The 10,633-nt window shown below is 36.7% G+C and overlaps 1 long non-coding RNA gene across 1 annotated transcript in view; it reads right to left on the reverse strand.

Annotated features, from left to right (window-relative positions):
* Positions 1-9,187, reverse strand: part of LOC111087324 — a 10,555-nt gene extending 1,368 nt beyond the window's left edge. Inside the window, exon 1 of the long non-coding RNA XR_002612030.1 lies at positions 9,090-9,187. This is a non-coding gene — a long non-coding RNA (uncharacterized LOC111087324). The remainder of the gene's footprint in view (positions 1-9,089) is intronic.
* Between the last annotated feature and the right edge of the window lie 1,446 nt (positions 9,188-10,633).

The raw sequence follows: 10,633 nt of genomic DNA on the forward strand, positions 1-10,633 counted from the left end.
CTGACTGCAGTTCAATTACTCATTACCTCTGTTGTCCCGTCACGTTGTGAACGTCTTATATATACAAGACTAACACATATCTAGTAAATGCTAGGCATTCTTGAAGGAACAGGATAGTTCTAGAAACAGGTGGCACGATACTAGTCACGTGACCTCCCTGACGCAACAATATTTTATTGAAGACATTGTTTTATTTGAGAAAAAAAATCTTAAATAATCAATGAAATATGAGTGAATATAGTTTTAAATATCTTTTCCTACAATTATATTTTACAGAAGCAACATGTTTCTGGCACATGTAGTGCAATAAATATTTTCAGTGTGTTTGTTAAAAATTTCTTTTTTTTTCATCATAAATATTTGAGAATTGATTTTTTGCAGATTAATATATAAACATTGACCTAAAAGCTGAATTTTTTCTAAATTTTTGCCAGGGGTGACCTGTTTTACATTTCTGTAACTGTGATGGTAATTATGACTAGAAAAATATAAAGATCTTAAGAAATGCACAAACAGACATAGAAAGGAACTTAAGAAACAGTATCTGCATAATTAAAAATAGACCTGTGTGTATAAATAGAGATGACAGACCAATCATTGGAATACATATTTAACTTAAGTAATCTCTTATTTATGATTTACTTTTCTTCCCCTTCTTTCCTGATCTTGTTTTTAAAAACGAACTCAAATACATAAATAAAACTGCATAGGTGACAAAGATATTGAAATTAAAGAATAGGTTGAACAATCACCAATTATTTTATATTTTTATTAAAAGATGGATGGTGTTTCGAGTCAGTGCTCTTTGTCACATTTTACAGCTTACAACAAATATGCATGTGCAGAATTAAAAGAAATTGCATGTGTAGTATTTGGAACGTGGAGCGTGAAATTTCTGTGCAATATTAAGTCTTATACATAAATATTACAAGTCAAGAAAACACAAAAGAGATTGAAATTAAAACTGAAGCAAAATATGGAAAAATAAAGAGAATCTAGTAGGAAAGAAAAGCGTTCATTTAAACCAGATGGACGTAAGGTACCCAGATTGTAGATTAATCACCTTTACAGTCGTTCTCTTTTGTGAATGTCTGTTGGAGCACTAATAAGTCCAAGAATTGGACTTTATGGTTGTTGATGGTGAAATGTTTGTCTATAGGTGTATCTCAGCTCTGCAGTTTAATAAGGCTTAGATGTTCTTGTGCTTGATCACTGAGTCAGGAGCCTGTTTGTCCAATGTATAAACTATTGCATTTTTTACAAAATATACAGTAAATGATACATTCAATGGCACATGTAAAGGACTGTGTTATGCCAAAAGTTGTGTTTCCTTGTATATGTGTACTGCTGTTTATATGTGGGCATGTGACATGCCTGTTTTGTTTACACGTGTGTGAGTGCTTAGAGTGTCATTTTGTTTTTAAGGTTACTGTACACCAGGATTTCTTTTACATTTTTGTCATGTCTGTAAGAAATAATGGGTGGGCCCCTTTAACTTTTAAATAGTTTGAAACAAAGAGATGACACTGTTATAAAACCAGCCTTAGTAGTTTGGCACAAGGATTTATATATAACTGAAGCTTTGAAACAACTTAACAACAGTACTTTCTACACCCCTCTTCAAGACAACCCAATTTCTGACTTCAACAGCCCAGTAACATTTACAATTCAATATATGACTGATGCTGACAAATGCAGAATCTCATTGTAAATGAACTTCAAATTCCCACTTTCTATTTACTCCCTAAAATCCATAAAGATGAATATCCGGGCCGACCCATTGTATCTGCATGCAGTTGCCTTACAGAGCAAATTTCTAGTTACCTTGACAAAGTTTTATCACCATTTGTCATGAATTTACAAACATACATAAAGGACACTACTCGTGCCATTTCTTTAATCAAGAACACACACATTTAACTGAAAAAGAACATTACACTTCACCATATAAAATAATTGTACACACAGTGAGGATTTAATTGCACTACAACATTTCTTAGACTAAAGACCCATACTGGTCTTTCCAACACACACACACACTTCTTCGTTTAGCTGAACTTGTACTTACATTTAGTGCCTTTACTTTTAATGGTAACTACTACAAACAAATCTGCAGAGTCACTATTGGGACTAAAATAGGCCCCACCTGTGCCGACCTCTTTGCTGGATACACTGAAAATCTTATGTTTAATCAATACTATGGATCGGTACTCATGATGTATCATTGCTACATTGGTAACATACTATGGATTGCATCCATACCTAAATCAGATTCATAAAATTTTCTACACTTTTGTTTCCTCTTTCCAACTTTCTTTAGAATTAATTTTCGAAATATTTGACAGTACACTCCCCCTTTCTCAACATTAACATATGCAGTGCTGCCCTCTATATGCCAAAAAATTATGCATGCCACAAGCCTTCTATCTCCCCTCCATTGGGATTGAATGATTCCAATGCATCTCTCATGCAAATCATCATGCATCAAACCTCCACCAATAAGAGTGCAACATACTCTCATGATGCACGTGACTCCCTCTATTCAATTCTACTGAACTATCAGTTTCGAGTTTTGGCAGAAGATGCAAGCACTGGTTTTCAGTGGGGATGAAGGATGGGAAGTGTAAATGGAGGTAAGTACCTATCAGAAATACATTTTCAGTGTAGGAAAATTATAACTTCTGATATGGTACATTACTTCCGCTCACATAAACAGCTAGAATCCCACATTGAATAGATGGAGGGACTGGTGCAAAGAAAAAAAAAGAAGCATCCTTCAAAAGCATCTGAAGGATACTCCCTAAGATGAGACAATCAGATTCTAAGATCTAATGCGGGGAACTGTACCACTTCTGAACTAGGTATACTCTTCCCTCATCATAGAAAGATGTTGCAATATGGGGGGAACAGAGGAGCACATTTAATTGGGAGAGAACTATGGCTGGAAAGTGATCCAAACCATGCAATATTTATGAAACTCAATCCCAGAAGTTATAAAAATGGGTAAAATGAAAAGAATGTGCCCCCAGGTGTAGAGTGGCTAGGGTGTAATGGATCCCTACATGGCAAGTCAACCACATCCAAAACCCATGCTGCTCGGAACCAATATCCCCGCAGGGGTAGGATGAGGATTGTACCATTGGTAAGTCAACTACAATCCAAGACTCAGGGCAATGGAAACAGATATCCATGTGGGGGTAGGAAAGAGGATCATACCATTTTATCCTCCAGTTCATGGGATAATCTAGTACACCCCGACTCATGAATGGAGCACATAGGAATGATAAATTTATAGATCGATCCGGGAACCGAACATCCGGCATTGAAAAGATGTCTACATAATGTAAACCAACTTCCTCAAAGTGAAATTGACTGGAACCACCTTAAACGCATAAACATCCTTGGAATAAGAAACACTGAGTGACAGTGGAATGGAAAAAACTGTAACAATCTGCAATTACCTCCACCATGAACCATAACACTAATGAAGTATGAATGAGGGAAGGAATATAGACATACGTAAGACATGTGTGAGGACTTGTGTTGATTGGTTCTGCTATAAATCCAAAACCCGGCCACTGGGAACCAACATCCACGTGAGGGTAGGATGAGGGATCCTAATCAAATTTTGACGTCTCACTCACATTTGTTTTTATGTTTCACAGTGGAGGATATCACATCATCTATACCAACAGAACACCACCACCCTACTCTCAACTGAATGATTTTATAATGATTTATATATTTTGTTTGTATTTCATTAACCCATTCATGAGGATACCTCCATGGTCCACCACCCCAATGGCTTGGAACTGGAAAGTGGTAAGGACTCTCAAACTCAACTAGAAGAAAAGGAGGGTAAAACACAGTGGACAGTCTGGAGGAACGACAACACTTGAGACAATGCAATGGGTGACCACAAAACCCTATTATAAAAAGCAGACCATATCAACTTATTCAGTAAAAGGCATAGCAAGGGATGGGCAGTTCTCCCCTTTTGCTTTACCCATGTAGTCCATGGGTGGTTACAGTCTGGGACGTGCAAACTTATGAAGCAATTCTATTGTGAAGATAAACCTACAAGCGATCTTGTGGAACACCCCATCTCTGCAGATTTGAACAGTTAAAGAATACCTTGTTAGGCATCATTCACAACAGAGTGGGATACGAACAACGAACCATAATAAAAGGGAAAAGACCCCTAAAAAGGAAAAATAAGAAACAAATAATTTACTCAGTCAAAGTCTCGTTGGGTAGTCCACATGCCTGATTAAAGAAGTACCTCCAAATAATAATGAAGATGAAATGTCAATGAAAAGGTAAGATGTTGAACTGGGTGAGAAGACATTTGAAACAGAATACGAGAGGAAGATAATAAAGAGGAAGAAGCCAATCGAATGAAGAGCTGAACTCAAATGGCAAAGGTGGAAGGAGAAAGATCACGAACAGAAAATGGCTGCCAAGGAAGAAAAAGGTAGGAATAGATACCACAGAAGGAAGCCATGTGAGCAATATAACAGAGGAGATCATGTACAGGACATAGAAGTCTATCTGGATCAGAACAAGGATAATGGTGTGAAACAGAAGGAAAGCAGCTACATGGAGAAATTATCCTCATGAGCCACCAAAGAGTTAAGGAGGAAAAACGATTCGGAGAAAGGGAAAGATATGTAGAAGGATAAAGAGTACATGAAACATTGATAGTAAATAAACAGATCACCAACGTCCACAGGCGATTAGGAAAAGGAAGGAAGACATAAGGGAAAGTGAAACAAAGAGCACTGGGAGAGTGTTTCAAATGCAAGCAAAGTGGATTGGATCTACACATTTATCTATCCTCTTATTCTCCTTTCTTGTCCATGTGATTTCGTTCATTCTTGACATTCCATGTTCAGTTCTTCTGATAGTTCTTTCCTGGCCATCTCAGCTGTGGTTTCCATGGCTTCTCCAGCTCCAACTTCCTCCTCTGTTACCATTTTCTCTTGTCTTCATCCCTTCTTCACCACCCTCAGTAATGTTTCATCCAGACCTTCCTGTCCTGTGTCTTCACACCTGGTTTTCCTGGTAATTGGCGAGGTGATCCAGCTTCTCCCGACTGTTAGCCTCTTTTCTGGCTTGTTTCATTCGTCCTTCCTACATTTCTCAACACAAATGGAATTTTTCCTTCATTGGTTTCTGGGTCCAAAGTTTTCCCTGATCAACCCATTATTATTTGTCATGTGGATTTCCTCTCTTGACTTTTGGATTAGAGGTCTTCTCTCTCCTTGGTCTTGGATTTTTGGGCAGTCTTGTCCCACACATTTCCTTTTTTCCCGATCCTGCAGGTAATTACCTCTCCTACACTTTAACTATGGACGTGTTCCTTCAGGATTTGTTATCTGCTATGGCAGGCTGCCCTTCTGTGTGGGAATATTAATGTGGTCCTGCACTGCCTCTGGCTGAAAACATCGATAGCCAGAGCAAGAAGACAAGGAACCAGAGACAAAACCATGCAATTTGTGTTTAAAGGATGAAGCAAAAGCCTCTATGTGAGGAGTACTCCATTGAAGTCAAAGCCACTAGAAAACAAACAGATCGAGAGACCATTCCATCAGATAAATGGTGTCTGGACGGGAATCCTATCCACAACAAGAGTGAAAGCATACAAAACATGACATGCAATGATAGGAATATTGAACGTGTTGGCCCAAAAATATCCAAAATATGAATACAGAGGGTTTGAGAAGGGGTGCTGCTGCCCTAATGATAAATATAAGTAACCACTGAAGAAAAGGTAGAATGGATCATTACCAGACAATTTCTGGCCAGATGGAGAAAATGAATCAAATCATGATCTTCAGCAAGAAGCTCCAGGATGTGGATAGGATAAGACCTCTTGGCCACAGACCAAAAATCCCGAATCTTCTAGATGATCAATCCATGCCCCCATCCCCAAAGGGATGCATCCATGAAATGTGGAAAACTGGATGAGGAGAAAGATGGACACCTTCTGATCTAACCACGAAAGCTGAGCGATGACAAGGATAAGAAGAAAGGTAACAAGAGCTGACAAAATTTCACTGGTTGTAAAAAGCCCATGAAAGAGCCTGCACATGAGCCTGACCTAAGGGGATAAAGGCTCCCATGGAAGATTCCATCCACAAATGATAAAACTTCGCAAACTGTAATCAAACTGAAAACTCATTGAATGAAGTTTAAGAGGAGAAGGGTAGGCCTGACTGAGATGTGTGTAGAAAAAGAAAACATCCAAATGGTCAAGATATTGGATAGGTAACAGTAAGGACTTCTCCAACTTGATTAATAGTCCATAGAGCCACCCACAGGAGCAGCTGATAAGGGTAACAGGCAGACTGCTGTGTGGAATGAGTGAACAGTAGCCAGTCAACCAAAGAGAAAAGCACAACCCAAGAGCATATGAGGGATGAATGAATGCCCAACAAGACATACAGCGCCAAAACAAATCAGAAGGGCAGTGCATGGAACAGTGAAACCACCCCATGGAGAATAAACCAAAGAGAGGGTTGTGAGTGATGAAATATCGAGATATGCAAATAAGCATTCACAAAATTTTTCTTTGTCATCAATAAACCTGGAGAAAAAGCTCACCTAATGGAGAGAAACAACTCCAGGGTAAAACAGGGCAGATTGAAAATGAGAATGACGCAGGACAAACCTAGTACATGTCACCAGTCTCTGATTTGGCATGAAGACAACAAACAGCCTGGAATAAAAGCCTGGAGAAAGATGAAACATGTACAACGGCCTGTAGAGATAGAAAATTCTGTACCACTTTACATATATGCAGGTTGGTGGCAGGATCCCAAATTTTGGGGAAGAAAAAAGGTACCAGGGACAAAGAAGGTGGAGAAAAAATAGAAGGACAAATCCCTCTGATGAAAACTGAAGAACCCATGGAATTGTAGTGAAAAATCGCTAAAGGGTAACAGTATAATATAGTCAAGCTACCACTGGACTGGAACCCTCTGGTTAGTCTCTGGTACAGTTGATGACATGCCCATCAATGTTGAATAGAACGATGAGATGAGAAACCCTTGGAAAGGGTAGATAAAGACCATAAAGGAAAAGGAATAGGGTATGTCATGGTTTCAACTGCAACAAACGTGCAACCGAATAGAAAAGGGCTGAGTGTTGAAGCACAGATTACACATGAGGTTCCAAAGTCTCAGATACGTGATCGAAAACACATTACCACAGAAAAAATATAGAAACCCCTAAAAAAAGTAGCAAATGTACACATGTGTAAAGCAAGAGCCGAATAGGATAAACGAGCCAAAATGGAAGGAATAAGGAATCATATAAAAACGGGGAATTGGATAAAACATAATTTACCTGAGAAATCATGTCGAAAAATTCTGTATCATGCCGAAACACAGCGAAATCCAGTTTTGTAAAAATGCTAAAAAATCTTCATTAGCCCAAACAGGTTGGGCTTGTTCAGGGGGATTAGTGTGGCAAGTTCAGGAGAAGAAGGTTGACCCGTACAATGATCAATCTCACAATGGGTCTTCCCCCTCCTGCAGCCTCTGAAAATAGTGCTAGAGGTATAACACTCAAAGTGGGAACATGAACCTCAGAATTCAATGTATAAATACTTAAACCAAACAAAAGTGTTTGATGTAAAAATGCAAGTGTGAGAAAATATATTAATGACAAAATCCCACTTTGGAAATTAAATGATTAAAATCACTATTCACACAAAGAGTACCAAAAGAAAAACGTCTGAACACGAATACTGCCAAACGAAAAGTGATAGTTCGATCAAATTGAATAGAGGGAGTCACATGTGCCATGAGAGTATGTCATACTCTTATTGATGGAGGGTTGACGCACGATTATTTGCATGAGAGACACATTGGAATCAGTACTGAATATAGAGGGCAGCACAGAACGAGAATAGCTATTTATGTGAGAAGAGGTAATGTACTATGTGGGAACTATAGCACCTGCATCACAACACCTTTTAGAACATGCAGCAGTGTATCTGTCAGTCATTGAAACAATAGTAGTAGTTATTCGTGATCCTCTAGGTTTTTCAGAAGTGAAGTCAATAACAGTAGCCACTGCTGGTGCCTTCTTCTTGGCCCACAGTTGGGAGCCTTGTTTAGATGTATATTTATTTCAATGATTAATTGTTCAATGGATTTGTTATACTAAATATCACATAGTATAATTTTATGAAAAGAAATAATGGAAATTTATCACTATTGATTGAAGTTAGCGATTTATAATTGAAACCTATGCTTACGAGGCTGTGGGAAATTGATAAGGCATTTGCTAAATATCTCATTTCTTTCAACAAAGAACAGCCCAATTTACAAACGAAAATAAATTTTGAAAAGATTTAAATATGCCACATTTAAAACAGAAATGGGCAGTAAGAAGATCTGATAATACTACTTTTAATACATTATTTCATTAGTTTATTACAATAATAACACACTACTGGAATTGTCATTGCAAGTGCTGGCAAAATAGAATATTATATTTTTTTGTTCAAACACCACTGTATTTTCACCACAAGGCCCCTCTATGTCATCCTATCCTACAATTACATAAAAAAGTTGATTATCAGCTTTATTTGCTGTGACCACAACCAATAATATTTCTCACTGGCAAAATAGAATGATATAATTGGTCTATTAATATATCTAATTAAACTTTATCATTTTGACATTGTACAATAATAAGAACAACAGTCATTGTCTTAGAAGCATCATTAATTTAAACATGAACCTTTATAGCTACGAACTGAAGTGCAACTTTGTACAATAAATTCTACCAAATTGTCACTTTATTCCAAAATATTCATTTTCTTTTATACATAAAAACATTACTGTTACATACAGCTTTAAAACTTGTTCAAGCAGGTGTCTTTATAAATTATGAATGGAACCACAAAGCTTCTGTAACTAAATAAATGGAAATAAAACATATTCCACTAACTTCTAAGCTATAACAAGCTATACTTAAGAATATATTTTGTCAGAAGGATACCTTAAGTGACAGAGAAAAGTTATGTTCTAAAGAAAATGGGTCCACACTCTTTCGTTGAGGAAAGAAACACTCACCATCTAACTTTTTTTAAGTGTGATAAGACAACTGTTGCTTTTTCCCTCCAATCTCCTATCTGGTTGTGTTTTTCTTCTAATGGATTTCCTGAAATAAAGAGTTTTGTAGGTATTGATAAACTAAAAATGTGCATGATCAAGCAAAATAATCTTATCACATAAGTGAATAAAAAATTTTCATGTTAAAAAATATTGTTACGACAGCGAAAGTCACGTGACGCTAGTAACACGTTATGATATTCTCGAAGGTTTGTGAATGCTCGAGTGTTTACTAGATGTGCGGTATTCTTGTATATATGTGCGCCAGACAATAAATTGAGATAGAATTGCAGACAGGCAGAAATAGAGACGGACAATTGAGTCAAGCACGGTAAAGTGTGTGAATTGTTTGTTGTAAATTATAGCATGTGTTTAAGTTAAGGTGATTGTGAAAATTAAGTGTATTGCAAAGTTGAATTGAGAAAGAATAAACTAGTTTTATTTAAGAAAGGACTTGTATCGCTGAAGTTTCATCAGAAAGAAATTATACGGGAAATTAACAAACGACCAGAGATGTAACAATATTTAATAAAGTTTGATATACCTCGTTAACATGGATACACATTAAATTTCATATGAACAACTTAGCTTCCTAAAATGAAACAAAAACTATACTTAAAAAGTTAGATAAAGCTTATACACTGTAAGTGGTGAACAATTCTTGCTTCATTTGATTGACACTACATTTTTAAAAAATTTATTAAATTCTCTATATCTTAATACAAATGAGAATTTTATACTAACCTTATACAATATCATAAAGATTTAGAATATTTTTAAGAACAAATAGATTTACAAATTTGCTTGAGATATTTGCAATATGGAATGCATACTTTGTTTGATTTTTTTTGTTACTACACCTAGCTACACAACAGGCTATCTGTGCTCTGCCCACTGTGGATATCAAAACCCACATTTTAGTGATGTAAGCTATGAGGCGTACTACAGTGCCACCCTAAAATCACATTACATGTTAACCCTACACAAATTTAAATCAAGGGAATAAGTCCTTTTAGACAGAATTTACTTGAAATCAGTACAGCATAAGATAAACTCTTCAAACATGACACATATGTTAAACCTATGTCACAATCAACAAAATGTAGTTGAAATGTTTATATTATGTACAAAAAAAAATAAAAAAAATGTTTACTGTAGTAAAAAGTAAACAAAATGTACAGAATTACAAACACAAAATTACAATTCAACAAAGTCTCTTAATTTTACGGGACGTATCTTCTTCCGTAATGGTCTCCGTCTCGTTGGCTTCTGCTTCACGTGGGGTTCATCTACTTCATTAGGAAATGACTTATCGTCGGTAACAGTCACATCAGTGGTAGTAACTTCATCAAGAGCTTCATCATTTCCCTTCTCAAAACTGAGTAGAGTTTCTTCTTTGACGGTGGCTTCTTCAGGTGTCACGTCTTCAGCAGCGTCATTTGTTATGTGGTCCACTTCGTCCCAACTGAAATGTCCTGGACCGTGATAACGCCAAAGCTTGTTGG

This window comes from Limulus polyphemus, unplaced genomic scaffold (genome assembly GCF_000517525.1).
Source record: "Limulus polyphemus unplaced genomic scaffold, Limulus_polyphemus-2.1.2 Scaffold2012, whole genome shotgun sequence".
Lineage (NCBI taxonomy): Eukaryota > Metazoa > Arthropoda > Merostomata > Xiphosura > Limulidae > Limulus > Limulus polyphemus.